Raw genomic sequence first — 25,494 nt, 5'->3', positions numbered from 1 at the left:
ACATATCTACACATTACTGGAGTCCCCAAGAAGAGGGGGGATGGGGAGGGGGTGAAACAGGAAAAAAATATTCAAAGAAATAATGGCTGAAAGAGTTCTAAATTTGGACGTAGTTCCATAGTGTAGCGGTTAGCATGTCTGCTTTACACACAGAAGGTCCTGGGTTTGTGCCCCAATGGAACCATGGTTCATGGTCTACAGCCATGCCATCCTGAACAAGCCTGATGTCTGATCTCGGAAGCTAAGCAGGGTTGGGCCTGGTTAGTACTTGGATGGGAGACCACCTAGGAAGGCCAGGTGCTGTAGGCGTAAATAATAATAATAAATAATAATTAAAAAAGAGTTCTAAATTTGATGAAAACTATAAACCCACATATTCAAGGAGCTTACTGAACCCAAAATACACAAAAAATATAGAGAAAACTATAGCAAGGCACATTATAGTCAAAATTTTCAAAACCAGTGAGAAAGAGAACATCCTGAACCTTCATGAATACAAGAATCATTTCATTAGTTTTGATACTTTGGCTACAGGCTCTAGAGTAACCCAATGATTCCCAGAATAAATGTAGGGGGGACCTTTTGCCTCCTACATTCATAACCCCCTCCACCCAGGCTTCTCAGACTGATGGCGGAGCCCTGAGGAAACATTGTTTAAGAGAAGGAAGGAACCTCAGCTCCCAGTGAGTAACTTCTGTTACTCACAAAGTTTCATTGCAGGTAGTAGCCCTTCTACCCTCCCCAGGTGATTAAGTCATCATGAATTCCAAATCTACCTGCATGAGAGACCTTGTTTGTCAAAGGGGTGAGAAAGACAAATACTCCACGAGTTATTTGAGCATGGACAAGATCATAAACAGTCCAACTTCTAGCCTTCCTGGTATAGCACAGTGAATAGTGTTCTAATGATCTGAGCAGAAGCCTATTTTTACCTAATTAAAATCAATGACATACTTTCCGGCATCTTCACCATCACGCTTTTACAAGGAGAACCTGATATCTCTATGCATTTCACTGTTTTGATGCAGTGGTGAGTAATTTGTGACTCAGAATGAGAGAGACAGTCATATAACCTCAGAACTGTGTACCTTCACCCTATTCCTGATCCCACAGTGAGGCTTTGGGAGCTGAGCTGTGGTTTGGTAACGTCTACTGCCTATGTTACTTGGCAATTTAAAAGAAAGCCCTTTGAAGAGAGAATTGGATAGGAGCTTTGGAAAGCTAGGGTTTTCAAGGAAAGTAGCATTTGTTAAATTAAAGAAAATTGAGATGAAGCGCCTCCTGCCCCTTCCTCAGGTTCAGGGTGAGGTGGGTAGGCGTTGGCAACAAGGGGCTAGGTCTTCCCAGAGAGATATCTTTATCAACCTATTTCGAAATGGAGTAATGTCCCTCTCCATACTCTGATTCCTTTTTTATGTCCTTAAACTGAGAGGATTTTAAAAGTTATGGCACAGGTTTTTAAACATTTTCTTTGAATATTTGCACATGGTGACTTGGCTTTGAAATTCCTCATCTATAGTATCTGGGTGTTGTTAAAATTAAATACAAACGGAAACCAGCCTTGAAAATTCCCTGAGCACACAAACCCCATTTAGTCATAATAAATAAAGGATAATTTAGCTTATTTTGCAAGACTAACTTGACCTTGGTCATTTCTTCCTTATACCTATGAAAATTACAAGCAAAACTTGAACTGATTTGGGAGGCTGAGATGAGGTAACCACTGATCAATTCCCTATCATTTAAGAAAATTCTAGTTATTATAACTTATCACTATGATGAAGAACAGTCACTGCTTTCTCACTATGTAAATTACTTTATAACAACATACTCCTGAGCCTCCTTCCATGTCTTAGTTTGAATGCTCCCAGTTTGTAAACTGCCTTTTTTGTGTATGTACAATAAATTTTTACTAATTACTATTTCAAAGATTCATTGGTTTTTACTTCTGCTATTTATAAATCTTTGACAGTCCTTTGATCATAATTCCAATTTTAACATCCTGTTATATATAAATATAAATTAAAAATTGACAGAATTACAAGGGAATAAAGGCAAGTCCATAACATGAAAGGAGATCTTAATATATTATTTTTTGGGAACCGACATCAAGTGGACAACATTGATAAATAAATATAAAACATTTATAATTAAACCTAACAAAATATGCACAAGACTTTCCAGAAAAAAATTTTCATTGAATGTAAATAGATGTTTAAGTTTCTGGATGAGAAAATGTAACATTGTAAAGATGTCAATTATTCTCAAAATTAGTCTATAAATTCAAAGCAATCCCAACTGAAACTCCAGCAGGATTTTTAGGGAATATGTTCTAAAATGGCAGTGGAAAAATAAAGGCACACTAATAGTTTAGAACATTTCGAAAGAGAAGAACACGGGTCTGTTTGTGTGCCCTTTAGTCTGCATGACTCCATAGCCTGCTGGTTCTGTTCTATTGGCTTGCATCTTTTTCTGATCTTGTCTAGTCTAAGACCTGGACCATGACTCTTGAACTTAGAAGCTGAAAATGTGGTGCTCTATTCATTGAACTTTCCCAACCGTCTAATTCTTCACTAGGTATGATAGTTTTAAAATATATTCACAATTTCATTGACACACTTCCTTTCAAGTGGTAGAGCCAAATTCCTATGCCTTTGTGTGTTAGTTTGGCTTAGTAACTTGATCCTAATGGATAGAATGAAGTGGAAGTGACAATGTGCAACTTGGGAGAGTAGGTTAAAAGTGGTATTACAACTTTCTGCTTATTCTTCATTGGATCATTCACTCTGGGACAAGCCAGTTGCCATATCGTGAGGTCCTTCAAGCAGCCCATAACGAAGCCCATGTGGTGAAGAACCGAGGCCTCCTGCCAGTAGCCATGTGAGCGAGCCATCTTTAAAGTAGATACTTCAATCCTTTTCAGCCCTGGCTAACATCTTGATTGCAACAGCTCAAGAGACTGTGAGCCAGACCTACCCAAATAAATTGGCCCACAGAAACTATGAACTAATAAATACTTGTTCTTTTAAGTCACTAAGTTTTGGAATAATTTGTTACACAGCAAAGGCAACTAATACATTGAAGGATTGGCAACATCTTATCTCATGGCTAAAATGGAGGTAATTGGAGAAAAAAAAACATCCAGAACCCCCCAACACCATCAAATTCATATGTTGAAGTCCTAATTCCTAGTACCTCAGAATATGACTGTATTTAACATAAGGTTTTTAAAGAGGTAATTAAGATTAAACAAGGTTATTGGGGTTATATCCAGTATGGTATAAGAAGAAGAGATTAGGACACAGACATACATGGAGGAAAGACCATGTGAAGACAAAGGGAGAAATTATCCATCTCTAAGTCAAGGAGAGAGACCTGAGAATGAAACCAAACCTGCTAACACTTTGATCTTGGACTTCTAGCTTCCAGAACTGTGAGGAAATAAAATTCCGTTGTTTAAGCCACACAGTCTGTGGTATTTTGTTATGGTAGCCCTGGAAAACTAATAAAATATTTCAAATAATTATTTCATCACATTCTTCTATTGGTAAAGATTTACCATCCAAAGAAAAGAGCACTTACTTTCAATAGAAGTTTCAAACTCCCTTCCAAACAGGTAGAAATTAAGTCTCTGTCTAAAATTGCACTATACAATGCATTAGCCACTAACCATATGCAACTACTGAGAATTGGAAATGTGACCAATGTGACTGAAAAGCTAAATTTTAAAATTAAAATTAATTTTAATTTTAACTTAAAACTTCTGCTTGGTTCAGTTATTGGAAAAGTTTTAGGTGTGTTTGGAACAACTTGGGCATGTAAATCTACTTTTTCAATCATAAAGTTTATTAAATTTAAATACATACTAAGTACTTTAAGTTTTGCACCCAAATTGACATGTGTTATAAGTATAAGATATATACTGGATTTCAAAAAATAAGATGAAAAAATGAATGTAAAAGATCTCTCTAATAACTTTAATATTGATTACATGTTGAAAGAATATTTTGGATAAATTAGTTTAAATAAAATGTGTTATTTAAATTAATTTTATCTATTTCTTTTAAAATTTTTTAATATGGCTACTAGAAAATTTAAAATTACACATGTGGCTCACATTATATTTCTATTTCTCTCATTATAAAACATTCACTGAATGGACTCAATAGAAGAATGATGATGACAGAGGAAAAAATCAGAGAACTTAAAGATAGTCCCAGGAGATGAGAAAAGATGCAGTGCCAAAAAAAAAAAAATGTTTAAAAAACAATGGCTAAAATTTTCCCAAATTTGATCAAAGACATAAACCTACAGATCAAGAACATGTGAGAACTCTTAAATAGGAAAACCAGCGAAAAACAAACAAGGAAATCTACACCTAGGTACATCATAATCTAACTGCTATAAACTAAAGACAGAAAAATCCTGAAAGCAGCCAGGGAAAAACAAAGTGTTACCTAGAGGGAACTATAATTTACATAACTGTAGATTTCTCGTGGAGTCAGAGGAAGTGGCTATGCAACATTTTTAAAGTGCTGTAAAAACATAACTGTCAGCCTAAAATTCTATTTTCAGTGAAAATATCCTTTAGAAATGAAGGAGAAATAAAGATATTCTCAGATGAAGGGAAACAAAGAGAATTCACAGCCAGTGGACCTGGTCTAAGAGAAGGGCAACAGGAATGATAAACACTGAGTAAATATAGTAGACTATTCTTTCAAGTTCTTCAAAATACGTTTGATGGTCAAAAGCATAAATTGTAACATTGTCTGATGGGATTTTCAATGTATGTATAAGTAATATATAAGACAAATACAGCATAAAGTAGGGAGGGGAAAGGATCCTATAAGGTGGTAAGTTATCTACATTCCAATTAACGTGGTAAAATGATGCTAAATAGACAGTTAAAAGTTATGTATTTTGTTATCCTAGAGCAACAAGTAAAAAAGAAAAACTATGCTAAGAGATATGATCAAAATTACAATAAAGAAATCTAACTAGAGGATTCTGAGAAACATGGCGGAGTGAGGGAAGCTCTCAGATCTCTCCCCTTGAAACAACAATAAGCTAAACATCTAAAACTCAACAAAAACATCCAAACTGGACACCAGCACGTCTGAGCACGGGATCTGCGCATAAGAGCTACCACAGGTCAGAACCCCGGGTGTCGGGCGGTGGACTGGGAGAAATAAAGAAGCTGCCTATCGCAGCTGCTGGAGCTCCCTGCAGAAGGAGGGGGAGGGGAGAAAGTACGGCGACTTCTCTGCCTGAGAGTAATGAGTTCCAAGCAGCCAGTGACAGGGCCCGGTCATCAGGGCAGAAAGCAGAGAAGCCAGACAGGACCGCAGAGAAACAAGTTGATTTTTACCAGCCGCGGTTGCAAAACTAAGGCTAAGCCGCAGCCCCCAACGACCAACCCAGGGCCCCTCCCCGCATACCCTCCATGACCCATCACCGCAGAGCCCCAGGGGAATTTGAGCAAATGCTGCCGAGACTGTCACTGACACTAACAGGGACTGAAACTGAGGGTAACGAGCATGATTAAATACAAGAAAATAAAAAAAGGTATTATATAAAGCAGGGATCCAAGAGTCTTAAACGCCATCTACTGGAAACCAAAAGAAATCTAACTATGGGCAGTGAACATACAATGCAATGTGTGTGTGTGTGTGTGTGTGTGTGTTATATATATATATATATATATATTATATATATATATATAATATATATATATATAATATATATATATATAATATTATATATATATAATATTATATATATATATATAATATACATATATATATATACACACATATATATATATATATGCCTTGCTGTCGAATTGTACTCCTGAAACTTACTGGATTTTATTAACCAATGTCACCATAATAAAAATAAAAATATATATAAAAATAAAAAATAAAATGATTAAATGATTTAAAAAATCACAATAAATAAATTAAAATGGAATATTTAAAAGATAGCCAAATAACTCAAAAGAAAGCAGATGAAAGAAAACTAGTGTCCTCCATGCACAGAACATTCTAACACCAAATTTGTGGGTTTTCAACACCAAGAAATTCTCTAGTTCTCTGCAGACACTGAACTAGGTGTCCGACAATTTAATTCAATTCTGACACTAACTACCCAGAGTTAATGCAGACTCAACAGGTTAAAGTCTCTGTCTCACAAACTGCACCCCACTTCAGATGCCAGTCTGGGCCTTCCATGCATCTGACTGGCTGGCTATAAAACAGGTGTTCCTACAAATCCCTCTTCGATTTCAATAATTTGTTATAACAGCTCATGTAAGTCAGGGAAACACTTTACTTACTATTACCAGTTTATTATAAGGGATACAACTCAGGAACAGCCAAATGGAAGAGATGCTCAGGGCAGAGTATGTGGGAAGGGGTGTGGCGCTTCCATGCCCCTCAGGGTGCTCTACCCTTCCAGCACCTCCATGTGCTCACCAATCCAGGAGCAATCTGAACCCCTTCTTTTAGGGTTTTTATGGAAGTTTCATTAAGTATGCATGGTTGATTAAATCATTGGCCTTTGATAATTAAGTCAGTCTCCAGCCCCATCACCTCTCCCAAGGGTAGTTGAGGTAGGTCGGTTGAAATGTGGGGTGAAAGGTCAAACCCTCTAATCACATGGTTGTTCCTGTGGCAACCAGCCCCCAGCCTCCAAGCGTCACCTAATTAGTGATAAAAGACATTTATCACTGTAAAGACTCTAAGAGTTTTAGGAGCTCTGTGCCGAGAACTGGGAAAGATGGCCAGCTATTATATTTCTTCTTATATCACCACATCACAACAAGAAAGGGGAAACAGAAACAAAACAGAGAGAACAAGGAAAAACAAATTTATAAAATGGTATACCTTAATCCAAACATATTCATTGCATTGGAAAAGGTCTGGAAATATATTCAAATTGAAAGTAGTTCTCAAAAAATCACTGGGACTGAAGAGGAGAAACAGTATCAAGAGAAACTTTTTTCTGTATAATTTTAATTTTGACAAAAATGTATTTATGTATCACTCTGTCATTAAAAATAAATGAAATTGAATTAATTTTAAAAGAACATATTGTTTCACAATGTGCTGATGATACCATCTGGGAATTAGACATTTTTAGGTCTCCTGACTCAGGAGTGTACTCAACAGTTTTTAGCAGAATTTGTCAAATGAAGTTATTAGTATTTCAATCTATTTCCTATTAGTGCCATTTATCTTCTACTCCCATTTTTCCTCCTCTTCCTAAATTTCAACCCTCAGGTCTGGAGGCCTATAACACTAAAGATTGCATATCTATCTGATCTCTCTTTCCTTCACCCATCCCAACATCATACCAGTTTTCTAGAATTTTATATTTTCAAAATTTAAAATATTCTCAGGTATAGCTTTTGTATTAAATATGTTAAGCAGTTTTTTCATTGGTATTTTTAATGTAGCTTTGGAGCAGTGTTTTTCAAATTGTGGGTCTCAAGCAGTAGTGGGTCGTAAAACGAATGCAGCAGGTCTCAATTTGATGCAGGACAGGGCAAATTCCTCTGAGTTGTAGGGAACTCAAGCCCTGCACCGAGAGAGAGAGTTCTTGGTTGAGAAGCAAGAAAGAATTCAAACGCACCCCAGAGTTAGAGTCAAAAGGAAATTTATTAGGAAGGAGTAATGCTCCATGGACAGAGTGTAGTCTCCTCTCAGAGACAGAGAGTGAGAGAGCCTGAGAGAGACTCAGAGGGACAGACAGAGAAAGGGACAGAGGCAGTGAGAGGGACAGAATAAAGACACTGAGAGAACTGAGAAAAGACACTGGGAGGGACCGCCAGTGTTTAGGGAATTCAGTTTATATATCGATTTTAGTTTCTATGAATTACAGTTTAAAGACTTTGTCTACCCATTTTCCTTTGATGATATGGACATACAGTGTGAAAGAATAAAAGCATATGTAGTACACAAGGCCTGCTGGCAGTTTCCAGCCTCTAATTCAGAGGTTCCCCATGGTTTTAGCTGTAGGGAATGTATGATTTTATTTTGGGTAGGATACCATTTAAAGGCTCTGTTTTCCTTTCATGGTAGGGGTAAATGGTTAGTTAACAATTCCAGGGGAAATTTTCCTTTGTTCTGCAGGTTTCCTCGTGGTCTGCTGTAGGGCTGATCAGCATATTGCCGTCTCTGAATATAGCTTGATTTACATTTTAGTTCTCTTGTCTCCTCCCTACATTAAATTCACATTTATTTTTTAAGAAATGAATAGAATAGAAAATATCAGAGTACCGTGAAACTATAGTGAGGGTGAAAATTGTTTTGTGAAATTTTTGTTTCATTCATGTGCGTATAGCGAGTTGTAATAAAAATGTACTTCTGTGGGTTGAGGAGGCGCTGGAGGGGAAAGATTAAAAAAACACTGCTTTAGTGAAAACATTTAAAAGAAATTTGATGCAACTTACCTTCTTTTCTTCTAATACTTAACACCATGCTTATTTAATAACTAGCCAACAGATTCTTAGCTATGTAGGCCTAAACCTGTTAAGTAACTGGAATTTTTACAAATGGTGACATTCAGTCATTCATTCAATCAATACTTATTTAGCATCTATAATGTGCTAGACCTCAATGAAAGACCCTGGAAATTTCAGGAGACCGCCCCCCACCCTCACCCCAGTCTCTTGAATGGAATAATGAACAAAAATTAAAAAGATGTTTGTACAGGGATTCACAATTCAACTCAGCATAGGATTCCCTGGGTGGGGATGCAAACCTTCTGGGGCCAGAAATCATTCTCTTCACTTAAATTGGCTTGGCGCTATCCCCTATTGCAATAGATTTGAACAAAGTTTTCTTTGCATGTTTAACTTTGTCCAGGGAAATTTTTGCTTTGACACAGCCATGGTCTAGCCAGGAAAAAAAAAAAAAATACTTGGACTGGGAGACAGAGAGCTGGATTAAGATACCCCTTTGCTTCTAAGTTACAGAGACTTTGGGCAAAGCACTTCATTTCACTAAGCTCCAGGATTTTCAAAATTTAGAGGATGAAAAAAAAAATGATCTTCAAGATCTCTTTTGGCACCAAGGTTTTTTGATGGCCAGATGCGCTTGATTTACACTAGGGTTGAACATATAAATGCCCAGAGAAACATATAGCAATTTGAATCCTTGGGTGAGTTGTCATGAGAGCTGAACAATTTAAAACATTGAGGACTAACTGGACCATACATTATAACTCTGTTCTTTTTTTTGGTCCTTAGAAGACTGAGAGGTTCTTCAGGAACAATGAATGTGGTCCAAGGTGAGAAACTCTTGTCACAGACCCCAAGGTTCTACCCTCCTCAGACTCCCCAGAGACACTTGTTTCCAAGAGGCACATTCGAGGCCATTTAAAAATATTTTTTCTCTACAGATTCTTTTTAGTTGTCATAAACGCTACTGTGTTCTATCATGGGTCAGACACCAAGACAGCTGGTGGGGATTTGGAACAAGAAGGATCAGAGCAGAGATAGAAACCCAAATAAGCAGTTGAGGGATTGTAATGACCATTTCCCGCTGTTTAACTCACTGTGCATTTTTACTGTGTAAACCCAGCATTGACTCATTCTCCCCAAACAGAAAGGTCATTCACTCACCCAGAAGAAACATTGAGAACCTATGATGTGCCAGGCACTGAGCTGGTTACTGGGACAAACCTACTGTAACAAAGATACCATGGTCCAGTGGAGAGCCATACGTTTTATAATTACACAAATAAATATTTAAATTTCAATATGGTAAGTTCAGTGATGACATGGGGGTTGGGGGATTAACTTAGGCAAAAGGGTCAGAAGAGGATGAGGAGAAATTAAAACCCCATGTGCACTGCTGATTAGAATGAAAAATGATGCAGCTGCTGTGGAAAACGGTACGGATGTTCCTCAAATATTAAACATAAAATTATGATGTGGTCCAGCAACTCGACTTCTGAGTGTATTCCCAAAAGAATTAAAACTAGAATCTCAAAGAGATATTTGTAAACTCATAGTAACAGCAGCATTATTCACAGTAGCCATAGTGTGAAAGCAAACCAAGTGTACATTGATGGAAGAATGGATAAACAAAACATGGTATATGCATACAATGGAATATTATTCAGCCTTTAAAAGAAAGAAAATTCTGAGAGAGAACCAGAATTCTGAGATGGAAACATGGTACAAACAGCAAGCCTAGTCGCCTGGGAGTCTAGATGAACAGAAGCCCTACAACTAGAGAGAGAAATAAGAAATCACCCTGCAATGTTTGGTGGCAAAAGAGGACGAAGACACGAGGCTGTCCTGTCCCTAGTGACTGAGTGTGACAGAGGCCACGGCAGCGGCAGCTGGCAGCTGCAGATGCCTTTTAAAGTGGCTGTGTCGCAACTGGACTTTCTCAGTGACAGACCTGCTCACTCTGAGCACCAGCTCCCGGTTGGCTGTTTGGGGGTCACCAGAGACTTACAGGGGGACACTGAATTGTCAGAGCAAGGGCCAGAGGCAAGGTTTTCTACTGGGCAAAAGTGCTGGCAGTACCCATTGAACCTTTGTTGAACAGAGGTTGCTCCTCCCAGAAGTCTGTGAAACTCTGCCTCTCTCAACTCGCGGCCCTGCCCAAGCCACATCCAGGTGTGTCCTTGGTGAGTCCAGTGCTCTTTGCTGAGCAGTTGATCTTGGTTTCTGATGTGGCTTCTTGAAACAATTATAAGCACAGCATCTGTGGATTGCTTGCTGAATCTTAACAGGTGGCCCCAGAGGGACACAGGCTGGGGCTAAACTTGGCCCGCAGCTGGATCCCTCTCAGGGCTGTGCTGCTGGACACTTGCTACACAAAGCCGTGCTAGTAAGACCGGGAGACTTAGAAACAGATACAGAAAGGCAACCCAAATGGGAAACAAAGAAGCTGAAACCATATGAAAGAACAGAACAGGGATCAAGGAGGAATGGAGTTAAGCAATCTCACAGACGCAGAGTTCAAAACACTGGTTATAAAGATGCTCAAAAATGGAAATGGAAATTATAAAAGGGAACCAGTCAGAAATGAAGAATACATTCTCTGAGATGAAGAGTATATTAGAGGGAATCAGCAAAGAGGAGGAAGAAGAGGATCAAAACACTGATATAGAGGATGGGGAAGCCAAGAACACCCAATCAGAACATCAAGAAAAAAGTTACCAAGAATATAATAATAATTTAAGAAGTCTATGGGACACAATTAAGGGTAACAACATCTGTGTCATAGGGGTACCTGAAAATGGAGAACAAGAAGTTAAATATATATTTGAAGAAATAAAGATGGAAAACTTACCTAATCTGGTGAAAGAAATAGATGTACGCCCCAGGAAGCTCAGAGAATCCCAAAAAAGAGGAACCCAAAAAGGCCTACACCACGATACATTATAATTAAAATGCCAAAGTTTAGATAGAAAGAGAGAATCTTAAAAGCAGCAAGAGAAAAAGCAGTGGGTTACTTACAAGGGAGCACCCATGAGACTGGCAGCTGATTTCTCAAAAGAAACTACATAAGACAAAAGGGCTTGGCGCAAAATCTTCAATGTGATGAAAACCCAGGATCTACAACCACAAATATTTTATCCAGCAAAGCTCTCATTTAGAGTTGAAGGACAGATGAAGAGCTTCCCAAACAAAAATGAGCTAAAGGAATTTATCAACATCAAGCCAGTATTACAGGAAATGTTGGAGGGACTTCTTTAAGAAGAAAAAACATGTATCAAAAACATGAATAAAAAATGGTAATAACTACATATTTATCAACAAGTACCTCAAATGGAAAAGAATTAAGTGCTCCAACCAAAAGATAGAGTGGTTGAATGGATAAGAAAACAAGACCCCTACATATGCTACCTACGAGAGACTCATTTCAGATTGAAAGACACACACAGACTAAAGAGAATGGATGGAAAAAGATATTGCCTTGATGGACCTAGAGGGTATTGTGCTGAATGAAATGTCAGATAGAAAAAGACAAATATCGCATTGTTTCATGTACATGAAAAAAATGGAAACAAACTCATAGAAACAGAAAATATTTTGAGGGCTACTACATGGGGAGGGTGTGGGGGGATGATGAAAAAGGCAAAGGGATTAAGAAATACAAATGGATAGATACAAAATGGTCATGGAGGTATAAAGTGTAGCAGAAGTCAATAATGTTGTAAACAATATATAAGGGGGAAGAGGGGTATCTGATGTAGTGGGGTAACCCCTTCGTGAGTTATACAGATCTCTAATCACTATTCTGTACAACTGAAATTAACATATTGTTGTATGCCAACTGTAATTGAAAAAAACGCATTGAATTGTACAATGTAAATATGAGCAACTAATTGTTTATTATATTTCAATAAAGCTGGGGGTGGGGAAGAAAGGAAATTCTGACACATACTACAACATAAACCAACCTTGAAGACATTATGCTAAGTGAAATACTCTGGTCACAAAGGGATAAATTCATAGGGACAGAAAGTAAAATGATGGTTTCCAGAGGCTGGGAAGAAGAAAGAAAGGGAAGTTATTGTTCAATGGGTACAAAATTTCCGTTTGGGAAGATGATAAAAGTTCTGGAGATGGATGACAGCAATGGTTGCACAGCAATGTGAATGTACTTAATGTCACTGACCTATTCACTTAAAAATGGTTATAATGGTAAATTTATGTTATGTGTATCTTGCTATAGATTTTTTAAAAGCTCAAGCTTAAAAGATGATTATGAGACAGACAAGGAAGAGGGACATGAAGAGACTTCTAGGCAGGGGACAATATACACAATCTTGCATATAGATACATTTCAATTTTGAGGCTAGAAAGAAGGCCAGCACTGCTGGAGGGTGGGGTGTTGGCAGAAGGCAAGGGATATGGTGAAAAATGAAGCTGAGGAGGTAGTTAATCTCACAGCCAATCGGTCACCAAACCTCACAGACCAAACCACAGAAACCATCCCTGGATATATGCTGCCCCTGTTTTAGTCAAGAACCTAGACATCTTTTGATAGAACTAAAACCACCTCTTAACTGGGTTCCCTCCTGACCTCCAGTCTTTTCGTATTTGCCTACCAATGTACCACATGGATGAGACACCAGGTTCTGGAGGTAGATGGACTAGGTGTGAATCCTGGTTTTGCCACCTGCTAATTATAACCTTGGAAAAATCACTTGGCATTCTTAAATGTCCAAGGTTAATTTTGGCAAATAATAGTTCCTGCACCATAGGATCTTTGTGAAGATTCAAAGAGCAGCATGTACAAAGCTCAGGCAACAAATTCAAGTCTATAAGAAATGTAATTTTATTCTACTGTGATTAAACAATTTTAATTTTGAGCCACCATTCTGATAGCTGCCAGAAAGTTAATCTCCACCAACACAAGGAAGGTATCCTTGAGGCTTTCATTTCAGAGACTTTCAAGAGCCACAGCATGGGATGGGGAGGAGCCATCCAATCAGAACCTTGAGAGCAGGATCGAGGGCGAGCAGTTTATTTCAGAGGTGATCCCAGGAAGCACCAGCAGGTAAGAGCGGCATGGGTCACAGAGAAAAGGAAGCCTGAGTGAGCAAGTAACTGCTTTGGGCTACTGATAGGTTTGCCAGATAAAAGACACAACTCCTGGTTAAATTTGAATTTCAGATAAACAATAAATAATTTCTTATTATGTACATGTCCCATGATTGAAGGGACATAATTATACAAAACATATATATATATTTATAATTTATCTGAAATTCAAATTTAACTGAGTGTTCTGTATTTTTATGCTTGCTAAATCTGGCAACCCTAGCCATGGGGCTCAGTCCCCACTGAGAACTTCTCATGGAATGTGCCTCAAAGATGGAACATGCCCCAGAGTTGTCCCCAGTGATGGATGTAGAAAATGGGGTTATTTATCTACTCGCTCCCATTCAGCATTGGTTGAGGACTCCCCTGGCATTTCTGGCTTCCCCTGCTCCGAAGCTGAATGTCCTCTGGTCAGCCAAAGCCCTTGGGCATAGTTCCGGGTGCTTGCCGTGAGAATGGTGGGTACTGAGGGAAAAGGGACAGGGCACTGGCAGTGTATGCTACAATGGTCTTCATCACAGAATAAGACTGATACTGAGACATCGCACCCTCTTGTTGTCCTGTGTTTCTTTTGACGCTGACAGCCCATTTCCCCAAGGTCATAAAAGCTCAGATGTGCTAAAAAACAAAGGAAATGAGGATCCATAATACTAAACAAGAGTTCCTGTGTGACACACACACTCATATCTGTTTTCTTGAGGAAGCAGTCCCCATATGGCCCGAGACGAAGAGTGGATATCTATCCCTGTCATTCAATATCATTCACTGCAGTAATCTTAGACTATAGCCAGACTGCGCATTAGCCAACCAGCTCATCTTCAGTGAAGTGCCTGGATCATACTGCACTCCAGCAAACAGAAGAAGGCTGTGAGAGGAGAGGCAATAAGAACTGACCCTATGTGTCCTGCTCCATCAAGAGTGACTGCTATTATGCGGCAAGGACCTCTGGTCACAGGCCTGGAAGAATTATCCAGAAGCTGCCTTACTTACTATTCTAATAAACCTGTGAGGAGTGAGAGCTGTCCCCAACCACCATCATGTGTCGACCATCATGAGAGGACAGGGGGCTGCCGCAGCAGTGTTCTGTCAGTGAGGGCTCTCCTGGTAAAGGAGAAACATTTCCGTATTCCAAGGAGAGAGGAATTAGAAGCTTACACAATGATTGGAAGGGTTGAGGAAGCAATATGGAAACGGCTGCTGGTTCATGAAATCGGACCTTTATTGGCACACTCTAACCCAGAGTCATATAGGAAAATGACACTGGGAAGCGGAGCTCCAGGCTTCCCTGCAATGCAGAGAATGGAGAAAAGGGTAGATGATACCAAATTGACAAAGACAATCTGGTACAAGCAAATTAAGCCAAATACCCACATCCAGAGCAAAAGGCACAAAGATGTCATTACACATGACTCCTCATGTGTTAGAAAAGAACCTCATGGACGCTGTGAGCAGAATCCCTAGGACAAATCAAGTCCATGCAGATGTGGGGGCTTAATAATTCAACCAGCTTCTATTTCTCTCTCAAATGTCAAACCACCTGGAGTCTCGGCTATGGATCTGACACACACATAATTCCCATGTGGCACAGACTATATATCCCTCAGACTGGTCATACCCTAAAACATAATTTGCCTCTTCAAAGCCCAGGCCCAAGAGAGCAAGGTCTAGAAAGAGAAAGGACTGTCCTTCTCCCTTGCCTAAGTCCCTGGGGCACCGCTTTGCAAGACCCAGAGCCTGCCTGATAATTGACACAAATATCCATGGCCATCTGCTTTCAGTGACACCAGAGGAGTATGGCCTGAACCTACGGCCCCATAGGACAGCCATGTCACTGTGCAAAAAAATAACAATTCACCACATAAGACATAAGTATACACAGAAGCAGGGGTTCATTCTGTTACACTCTCAGACGTCTAAGGAGGCAGATGGTAGTATAATAAGTGCAGAAGAGTAAGGAGATTTAGAGGAGGAAGGTGAATTCAGTTGGACGCGGTGAGTTTAAGCTGTCTTTGGGAGAGCCAGGTAGAGGCAGTCAATAACACCCTGGGGCCAGGATTCTGTTTGTTCTTGTTGAGAATGCACAACAAAATCACCATACTGCAAACTCCCTAGCCCTTCCCAGATTCACTCTTGTTCCTCCAGGCATTTCACGCCCTGAGATCATACTGCTACAATCGTCTCCCCAGGAGCCGCACAGCTCTGTCTCCCTCTCCACCCCTCTCTTCTCTCATTCTCCTGCCATGTCAACCGTAACTGTTTACCAATGGACCATGCATGTTTGAGGCCAAGCTACTGAGTGTAACGACTTGGTTGTCGCAGAGCAGTCATTTGAAAAATATGTGTTAAATTGAATTGAACCAAGCTGATGGGAAAGGCTAAAGTTGTTTAAATTTTTACACCTTAAGCTGTTTCCAAATCAGATTTGAGGAGAAGCTAGTCAGGGCCAGGCCGAGCCAGAAGCAAGAAGAGACCATTTATAACCCTTTGTGCTGACACATCCAAATCCACCAGCTAATTAATCCTAGTTCACCAGCTAACTGCTATACAGCAGAAAGAAGAATCCAGGTGACAGGAGGACACTGTGATCAACTCTGGAGACATGGAGTTCTGGCTTAGAAGGAAGCAACTCACTCTTTCCCCACCTCAGCCTTACACACTAGCCTGGTCATGCTTTCCCCGTGTCTGAGACAAGATGTGGTTAGTTATCTTTGCCCCCTGGCTTCCCTTTTAATTTGGTTAGAAGGCTAGATCCATACTGCTGGCCTGGGTGCAGAAGCATTGACCTCTAGTACCTGCCTCTTCTGGGGTTCCGAAAATCATAGGACAGCACTGAACAGGACGGAACTGAGGGCTATAACTGTGCTTTGTCATTATGTCGAGAATCCAAGCCCAATCCAACACCAGTCATAATGCTGTGTCTTGGCGGGTTCCTTAGAAATCAGAACTCCAGGCAAAGCTTACATGCTAACACTTTATTGAGGGGCAAGGTGGCAAAAGTGAAGAACAGAGGGCAGAGAGTGGGGGAGGGAGGGCAAGCAAATTCAAAGGGGCATATTTCAGAGCTGTCCACAGCCTCACAAGAAACACGGCCAGTTGGTCACTCATGCATGATGTCTGGGAGAGGCTGAGAGAATCACAATGCCTCAGAACAGTCTGCCTGGAACAGAAAGGACAAGGACTTTATCTGTTGACTCCTTCCCATCTCCTGTCTCTCACTGGTCCAGGTTCACTCCATGGGGTGTGAACTCTCCTGTACTTCCTGGTTTGTTGCCAGCTGCTGGCTGGGGGAGGCCAGAGCTTTCATAGGTCCGATAAAGTCAGATCACTTTTCTAGAATCCTTGTGGACATAAAGTATGGGAGAAAAAGCACTATGTTCTTACCTCCCTTTGCACTCCTCATATGTTTTTTTAACTGAGTACAATCCAAATGAGATAGTTTGTGCTCACTTGGGGCTGTAGTTGTGATGACTTAGTGTCTCTGCCAGTGCTTCCCATGTTTAAAGTCTCTGATGGATTTCTCAAGGACTTGAAGCCACTTTTAAGAAACAGGAGGAAAATCTTAAAGAGTCTAGTGCTCTTTAATACATTTAGGTATTTTAAAATAATACACATTCAAATTTTTAATGTCAAATAAGTATTAAGAAGATAATCACAAAGTCCAGTGAATCGGACACAAGCTCTCTGCAACCCTTTTATTCTTCCCATTGCTGCAGCAATAGGCTTCATGCAGGTGTAAAACGACATCACCTTCCTCAGCCTCATCATGTCTCTCTCGCTCTTCCCAGTGTGTCTCTAACGCTGTGGCATGGGACTCATGGGCAGTCTGAAACAGCAAGGGAGTTAATGAGCCCTGGGACTTGCCTGGATCAATGGTGGAGGAAGCTGGTGGATAAATGTGCCTGCCTCCCAACCTTTCAGTGGTGATTCCGAAGTACTTTCTCTGTGGTTTCTCGGAGGATCCAGAGGGCTCGAGCCCCACCCCTCACAGTGTTGACCACCTGGAGAATGCACCTTTGCATTGGCTTTCCTTTACTTCAGACGTTTTAATCAACACCTCAAGATGTGCCTTTAAGCCACAAAAGATTGGTTAATTCTACTGTGAAACATTTTAAAACTTCTGGTTGGTAGATGACAAAGAATTGAGAAAGAATATTCACAACACATCTAATAAAAGGACTTATTTCTTTAATGCATGAAAGTGAGGCACAGGAAAAGTATTAACCTAGGAGAGAATGTATAGGCCGAATGAACTGAATGAAGTGCCTTACTGTGGAGGTTAAGGGGCCATTTTACAGGCCACAAAAAAAGTGGCAAATTTAAGTGCAACCCAATTTTTTATACACAAACTTGAAAATTTGTAAGAAATTTTGAGGTTTTGTTGAAAGACATGGTTAATGGTGAAAAATGCAAAAGATTCTCAAGCAACTCGAAAGGAGAAAGACAATGAAAACTAGTCTTCTTGGAAAAGCTCTTCACGGAAATGGATGACAAACTATCAATTTGAGCAAATGTCTCCTAAAATAATCCAGTTCTGTTTACTGAGTCCATAGTTTTCATGCAAATCTCTGGTAAGAATTAGGGTCTCGGTCAGATTAATCTCCTGAAGGAAAAAGCTCTGACTGTGTGGCATGACTTCACCCACTGTTTACTTGGTAAATTTATGGAAGTAAAATATCCTGCCACGAATCCATCTTAGTAAATTCACAAGTCTGAGGCATTTTCCAATGGTCTGGTCACTCATGAATAAGATGACAGTGGGACCTGGGCCCGCAGAGCTGAGGGAAGACTTCAAACTGGTGGTTAATCTATGAAGGTGAGATGCCCCAGGAATCCCAGCTCCGAGAAGCCGGTGCCAGGTGTTTATGACTTCTCTCTTGGGAGCACCCCAGTTCATTCTGTCGCTCTTATGAAAATAGAAATGGCCTGGCACACCTGCCACTGAAACCCAGGACCCTGCTGTCCACACCATCTTTGCTAAGGCTGCTGAATCTTCAGACCACATCCTCAGTGATTTAGACTCCTGTCCCGAGGTTGGGTTTACGAAGGGAGGCAGAATTCACAAGGAGGTAGATTTTCAGCCGGAAGTCTGAACCACCAATTTGGGTACCGGGAGGAAGAAAGAGGAAACACAGAGGTCTCTGCCTCAGTAAAAGCCAGGACAGGATACACCTCCTGAAAAGGCTGGCAGATGAGTGAGTGGACTCTCACCCGATCATAACTCCAACCCACAGCCAGCACTGCCACCCATCCCCACAGCCAAGGTGCCCTCCACTCCTAGAAGGTGACTGCTGCCTGTTGGTACCTGGCAGGGGGAGGGGTGGAAGAAGGAGAGTGTAGGTTGTGAGGGCGGGCGAAGGAGGTAGAGGCAGTACATAGCAAGGCAATGTTCTTGCCCTGAGACTAGCTCCGGGACATTTGGCAATAATAGAGAATTATTATCTAACATAAATCCAAACATTTGAAAGTACAAGATGTTAAGAACATGATTCATGCCGTCAACTCCAAACATCCTTGCAGCAGAAGACAAATATTTACACCCTCCACGTAAGAGAATGAGCAGTAGAAGACTGACAAAGATCCCTTAGTTCTATCTGTTTATAAGCTGTGACACGGGAACAGAGACTCTCTTATTTCCTCTAAAACTAAGTCTCTGTGTCCTCCTCCAGCACGCTCTGCTAGTACACCAGCACCTCTTTTCTCCCCTTCCCTTTTCCTTCCTCGCATAGACTTCTAAACTAGCAGTATGTCAACCGGGTGTGTTTTGTAGACCCAAAGAATTGTTTTAAACTTTGAATTAGTTGTCGACGTTTGATAAATCATGTAAGTCCATGTAAACATCTAAATTTCCAGCTCATTTTATTATTTGGATTAACTGTCTGAACTCTCTAAAAAATTAGAATGTGAAATCTCTGTCCTGGAATCCCTCTGGGGACACGCTTGTCTCGCCGAGACACAAAAGCTGTCTTGTCTTTTTCTACTTACAGTCAGCATCATAGACTGTTGGGATGGGACAAGACTTAAGATATTTGTCATCACTCTTCACTTCATTCTACAGAGGAGCAAACGAATGGATAGGAGATCATAGAACGTAGTCAAGGTTATAGATGAGTTAGCAAAACCAGGAGAGAGGTAAGTAAACCTTTCTCATTTCTCCCTTAGTTATATTGTCTTGACATCTGCTGTGCCCGCTCCTGTTAAATTTGGGTATCTATAGTCTACTGGTGTATGTTCCACTATTAGGTAAGAGAGGAGAGCAATTATTCTTTAATATAACCCAGATATTCCTACCTTCTCTAGCTACCAGGGATCACGCTTCCCGTAGAATGAGTCTCACTGAATCCTCACCCTGCCGACTTGTAGAAAATCCCATCTTTTACCAAGATTCCTTTCCTCAATATTGCCGATCATCTCCAAGGAATGTCGAAAGGTCCCACGAATCCATCCATCCAGATTTTCCCTTCCCCTTGCCTGGTCCCCTTGCCTGCCTTTCAACTCTACCACAGGTGAGTCGTTTCATTTCATCACTAGCTTGTCCACTCAGATAATTCTCCCCTCAAACAGCTTTCTTTCAAGTCTGGACATAGAGATACACTTCCAGATTTCTGCTGTGTCACATTTCACAAAACTTTGCTTTGGCCTTATAAAATAACAGGATCAAGTTTCACTGCAGGAAAGAAATTGTGTAACTGTAATTGATTGCATCTGCTCTCCACCTAGGTTCCGCAGGTTATGACCATCCACAGGAAATTGCCCATTAACTAATGCCCGTGTTTGCCATCCCTCCACCCCCGCACTTGCAGCAAAGCTGCAGGGCCCAAACATGGGCCTTTGACTATTTCTCTATTTAGGAAGTCGGGCTCTTCTGAGCCAAAAGAGGAAAATCTAAGTTTAAGACCAGCTTGCTATCAATTTACAGAGATGATGAATCCCTCCACAATAAAGAAAAGCTATTGCTTTTGTTTTTTTTTTGTTTTTTTTTTGCATAGCAGTCTGTTTCTTTTCTGTCTTGTATCTCTCTACTCCAGAATAGTATTTTGGCTTGGCTTTGCGTAACCAAAAGGCCTAGTGAAATGTTTTCACAATGTCAAAAAAGCAAGACCTCTGCTCCCCAAGGATAAATTCGAACCTTCACCTTTAACAAAACAGAAAAATTGCTGGAGTTTTAAAATGTTTTCCTTCCTACTTTTAGCCACCCAGTTTTTAAAAAATTACATGTATATAAAATAGACTTAACTTCAATTAGAAGAACCAAGAAAAACATTTTATAGAGTTTCCTGGGAGGTAAAAGTTTATGTTTTTAATATGTCCAGGTTGATATGGTTCGTGGGGAGTGAATGAATAGTGAGGTTAAGTGTGGTGATAGAATAAAGAAAAATCTCTGAGATTGAAAGGAAAGAGGCCCACACGGGGAAGAGCAGACCACCAAATTTTAAAGCTCATCAAATACATTGCCCTACTCTTTACTAAATAATTTAGGAAACTACAGCCCTGAGAAGTAGGTGATTTAGCCAAAAGGAGACATCTAATTAGTGGCGGGGACAAGTGAATAAATCAGACCTCTTGACTCACTTTGCATTTTTCTTTCCACCACATCGGGCTGCCTTCAGCAGACGACAGGTAGATAAGGGAATGACAGAGAGGCTTCTGAAACAGAAGTTCAAGCGCCTCCCTAAAAAGATAGTGATGTCTGTTTCACCTTATAACTACGAACCCTCTGGGGGAACACCTTAGGGTGTTAATGGTCAGGGCGAGGGATATCTGGAGCTGGGAGACAGGACACCTGCATGTCTACACATTGACCGAATGTCAGCAAGTTGTGAGTCGTCGATTCCCTAATGAGAAATTTATTTCTATTCGACACGTGGTAAATGTTTTATTGTATGAGATTCTGACACTCTACAAAAATGCTTTTTTAAAAGTTATCAGATGTGAGAGGAAGAGAGGAGAGTGGGGGTTACTATTTAATGGGCACAGAGTTTCAGTGGGGAGATGAAAAAGTTTCAGAGATGGATGGTGGTGATAGTTGTACAAAAATATGAGTGTATTTAACGACACAGAACTCTGCACTTAAAAATGTTTACAATAATAAACTTCATGTTCTGTGTATTTTACCACAATAAAAACTTTTTTTTTTTTTTTAGGAAAGAAGTTAACAGCATTTGGGAGGATGTGATCCCCAGATGCCATGGCAGAAATGACTTGCCAAGGCAGTTCCTACTTCAGCCACAATCAGGCGGCTGAGGGGTCAGGAGTGCCATCACGGACATTGGCTCCAGAAGAAGATGCCAGGGCCACAGTCCATGCCTAGCTGCTACCCTTATGAAGCTGGGGACTGGATATTCATGTCCTTTTAAGAACCAATAATGATAAGTATCACATTACCATGGTATGTAGGTTCCATTGGATACATTTAAAAGAGTGATATAGTTTTATTTCAAAATATGAATATTTTAAGTATGCTAGAAATTACTTCCTTTATAGTGATTTAAATTTAAACATTAATATAAGAATTGTGAGGGCTGAATTAGCTTTTCAGAATCTTTCCAGGGGTTCATGAGCAAAAAGTGTGAGACCAGAGGTGGTTCCACAGAGCAGTGGTTAGCATGTCTGCTTTACACACAGGAGGTCCTGGGTTCGAGCCCCAGTGGAGCCACGGTCCATACCCCGGGTGCGCCTGCCCCCCACTCCCCCACCCCAGTGTGCCAGGACCCGAGTGCGCCAGGACCCGGATGTGCTAGGCCCCCTGGTTCTGGCAGGCCCCAGGCTCGCAATGCGAGCACGTGGGAGGAGACGCCTGGCCTTCAGAGATTCAGTTCTTAAGGGGAAACAGCAACATCTCTAGGTTAGCGGTGGAAGTGGGGGGAGGGGTGGGAATTAAAAAAAAAGTGTGAGACCACTGCTTGCTCTGGCACTGTGATTATTTTTGCACGTATGACAGTTGTGTAGGCAAGAGAACACTGTACTTTGCGCCAACCGGCTGCGAGTCCCATCACTCACAAGGCTGGCTCTCCCACCCACGTCATTCAGGTCTCCACTCCGAAGTCACTTCCTCCAAAGCCTTCTCTGATCCTCTTGTAAAGCGGTATGCCATTGTCCTTCCACCCTAAATTTGCCTGACTTTTCAGCCCAGCACCTATCTACTACAAAATGACGTGTATTTCTTTGTTCGCTGTCTGCCTCCCCGCTTAGAAAGTGAGCTCCCTAAGGGCAGGACCTGGGTCTCCCTTGTTCACTGTGGCACCTCCTGAGTCTAGGACTGTGCCTGGCACAGAGAGGTAGATTAGTGCATCTGCAACATTCCAGCCCCAGGAGTTGCCTAAGCCTTATAGCTTGGTTCTGCAGGAGATGACGTTGCAGCCGAGCAGACACCAGGCGAGATGTGGCGGGCAGAAGCAAGGAGCGTCAGGGCTGCAAATAACATGCAACTGTTCATCCAGGCTTCGAGTGCAGAGACAGAAGCAGCGCGGCTGCAGCCTCCAGCAACTTCTGCTTTCCTAGCTCTTAAAAAGTCTTTGTAGACCAAATACAGTTTGGAAACTATGAGATCGAGACTGTTTTAAGAACTTTAAGCATGAACAGTATGGCTAGGCATTTTAAAGAAAGCAAACCATTTTTAGTCTCTTAGAAACCACTGCTGCAAGCCAACTGTGTTGCAATCTCAGAGCCAGGAGATGGGTGTCAGGGCGAAATCTCGAAGGACGAGGTATCGCGTTCTGACAGAGGTCGGGAGTGAGGAAACAGCAGCAGGTACAGAAAGAGGTCCCTGAACTGATGTAGCAGAGAGGATTCATTGCAGGGTAAGTGGGGACTTCCATATTGGATCTGTCATAACCTCTGAACGAGGCCTCCTCTAGCTAAGTCCTTCAAAAGGGAGACCAGACAGAGGTCAGCATGTTTAAGCCAGTGACCCAGGTGTGGAGGAGCCTCCTGCCCCTTGAAGTCTCACTCTCACAGAGGAGCACCAGCAGCAGAGCCACCACAGGGCGGGGACACTCGTCAATCAGATCACTGTGATCACAGGGTCCACAAATGGGTAAGCGCTCTAAGTTAGGGGTCCACAGGGTGACAAGTGATCTCGGGGCTGTTTGCCCCATGGCCTGACTCACCCCATTACTCCTTATCCTCTGACCATAATAGAAAGACGGAGGGGCTATCGGATCCGGGCTATGGAGAGAATCCAAACACAGGGGATGGGAACAGGGACTCTGAGACAGGAAAACAGTCCGAAGAAAGGGGCTTAGCCCAAAGCTCAATTGTCAAATCCTCTCTCCATCTCAGACCCTAGGATCAGCCTTACGATGTCCAGGCGTCTGGCCCAAGACGGGGCCCATGTGGCAGTCAGCAGCCGGAAGCAGCAGACTGTGGACTAGGCTGTGGCAACGCTGCAGGGGGAGGGGCTGAGCGTGACAGGTACCGTGTGCCACATTGGGGAAGGCCGAGGACCTGGAGCAGCTGGTGGCCAAGATAAGGGACGGAGGAGGGGGCTGTGTGTGCAGAAGAAGGAGCAGGGGTTATTTTAAAGACATAACCTGGTCAAATGCACAAGCGCAGGAATTAAAAGCTGACCATGTCCTTGGCATTGGTTACTGAAGAGGCCCACCATACACCCAAACGAGTTCACAGATCTAGGCAAAGAGAGATGTTTCAGGTCTGATGATGGTGCTCTGCCCTCACTTGCTGTGGTCCCCTCCTGGATTTGACCAGGCATAACCCCGGGGGCAGCAAACAGGAATCACCTCCCACTGCAGCAGAAAACTTACTTTGCTCCTTGACCCTGGCCCTCACTGTCCCCTTCTCCCCAAGGGCCCTGGAACACTGCTGGGGTGTCGACTTCCTGGTGTGCATGGTAGCGGTCAACCCCTTGGTAGGAAGTACCTTGGGGAGCAGTGAGCAAGTCTGGGACAAGATCAAGTCTGGGTAAGCTGGGTGGGGCATGTCAGACGTCATCTGCACCCTCTGTGTGACCCTCTCTCCATTTTGGCTCACACAAATCCACCTCCCCTCACAGACTCACAAGCATAGATCAAGGCCAGGTGCCTGGACTCTGATCCTCAATTCCCCATCTGTGAGATGGAAGTAAGAGTGTCTACACTGCAGTTCTGGTCCCCACTGTCCATGAGCTCCCAGTTTGCAGGGAGGGTCCAACAGAGAACCAAATAATCACAATAAATGCGGAGCACAAAAAAAGGAATGACTCCCTTTCTTGTCCAAGAATGCTCCATGCCCAAAGCTAGAACCCTGAAATCTAGCTGTATTAGTTTCCTAGGGCTGCCGTAGCAAAGTGCCACGAACCGGATGGCTTAAACCATGGAAATATATTCTCTCACTGTCCTGGAGATCAAGATGTCAGCAGAGTTGGTTCCTTCTGAGGACTACGAGAGAATCTGTTCTGTGCCTTTCCCTAGCTACTGGTGGTTTGCTGGCAATCTTTGGTGTTACTTGGCTTATAGAAACATCATTCCTATCTCCGCCTTCATCTTCACATGGTTCTCCGTGTGTGTGTGTGTGTGTGTGTGTGTGTGTGTGTGTGTGTGTCTGTGTGTGTGTGTGTGTGTGTGTGTGTCTCCATACTTTCCCTTTTTCGGAACACCATTCATTTTGAATTAGGGCCCATCCTATGACTGCAACTTAACTTCATCTGCAATGATCCCATTTCTAATTAAGGTCACATTCTGAGGTACTAGGGGTGAGGGCTTTAACATAGAAATTTTGGGCTTACACAATTCAGCTCGTAACACCAGCCATCTCCAGACTCAGCTAGCCAGTGCCTCTTCAGACCCAGGTGGATCATTCTTTCCAACTGGTGCCCGTGGAGACACGGGGAGACTTCTTGCAGACTCTGGGGTCTTCCGCCTGCAGAGTCAGACTGATCCCTGTATTTCTGCAGCTTCAGAATGACTCCCCACCATACGTATGTCAAA

At 41.8% G+C, this 25,494-nt stretch overlaps 1 long non-coding RNA gene and 2 pseudogenes across 2 annotated transcripts; all 3 read left to right on the top strand.

Moving 5' to 3' along the window:
* Positions 1 to 193: 193 nt before the first annotated feature.
* LOC120594237 (uncharacterized) lies at positions 194 to 309 on the top strand (annotated as a pseudogene).
* Positions 310 to 19,168: 18,859 nt separating this feature from the next.
* On the top strand, positions 19,169 to 22,292 carry LOC120593396 (uncharacterized). Of its 2 annotated transcripts, XR_005650358.1 has the most exons (4): positions 19,169 to 19,393; positions 19,558 to 19,702; positions 19,871 to 20,076; positions 21,715 to 22,292. It is a non-coding gene; the product is annotated as an uncharacterized LOC120593396 (long non-coding RNA). The 2 variants fall into 2 exon arrangements; XR_005650357.1 differs by having other exon boundaries at positions 19,169 to 19,702.
* A 952-nt stretch (positions 22,293 to 23,244) lies between these two features.
* On the top strand, positions 23,245 to 24,864 carry LOC120594087 (dehydrogenase/reductase SDR family member 2, mitochondrial-like; annotated as a pseudogene).
* The last annotated feature ends 630 nt before the right edge of the window (positions 24,865 to 25,494 follow it).

The sequence above is a fragment of the Pteropus medius genome, unplaced genomic scaffold (assembly GCF_902729225.1).
Source record: "Pteropus medius unplaced genomic scaffold, Ma_sr-lr_union100, whole genome shotgun sequence".
Taxonomy (NCBI): Eukaryota; Metazoa; Chordata; class Mammalia; order Chiroptera; family Pteropodidae; genus Pteropus; species Pteropus medius.
The sequence above is the reverse complement of the archived record's forward strand: the minus strand, read 5'-3'. Positions and strand labels throughout refer to the sequence as shown.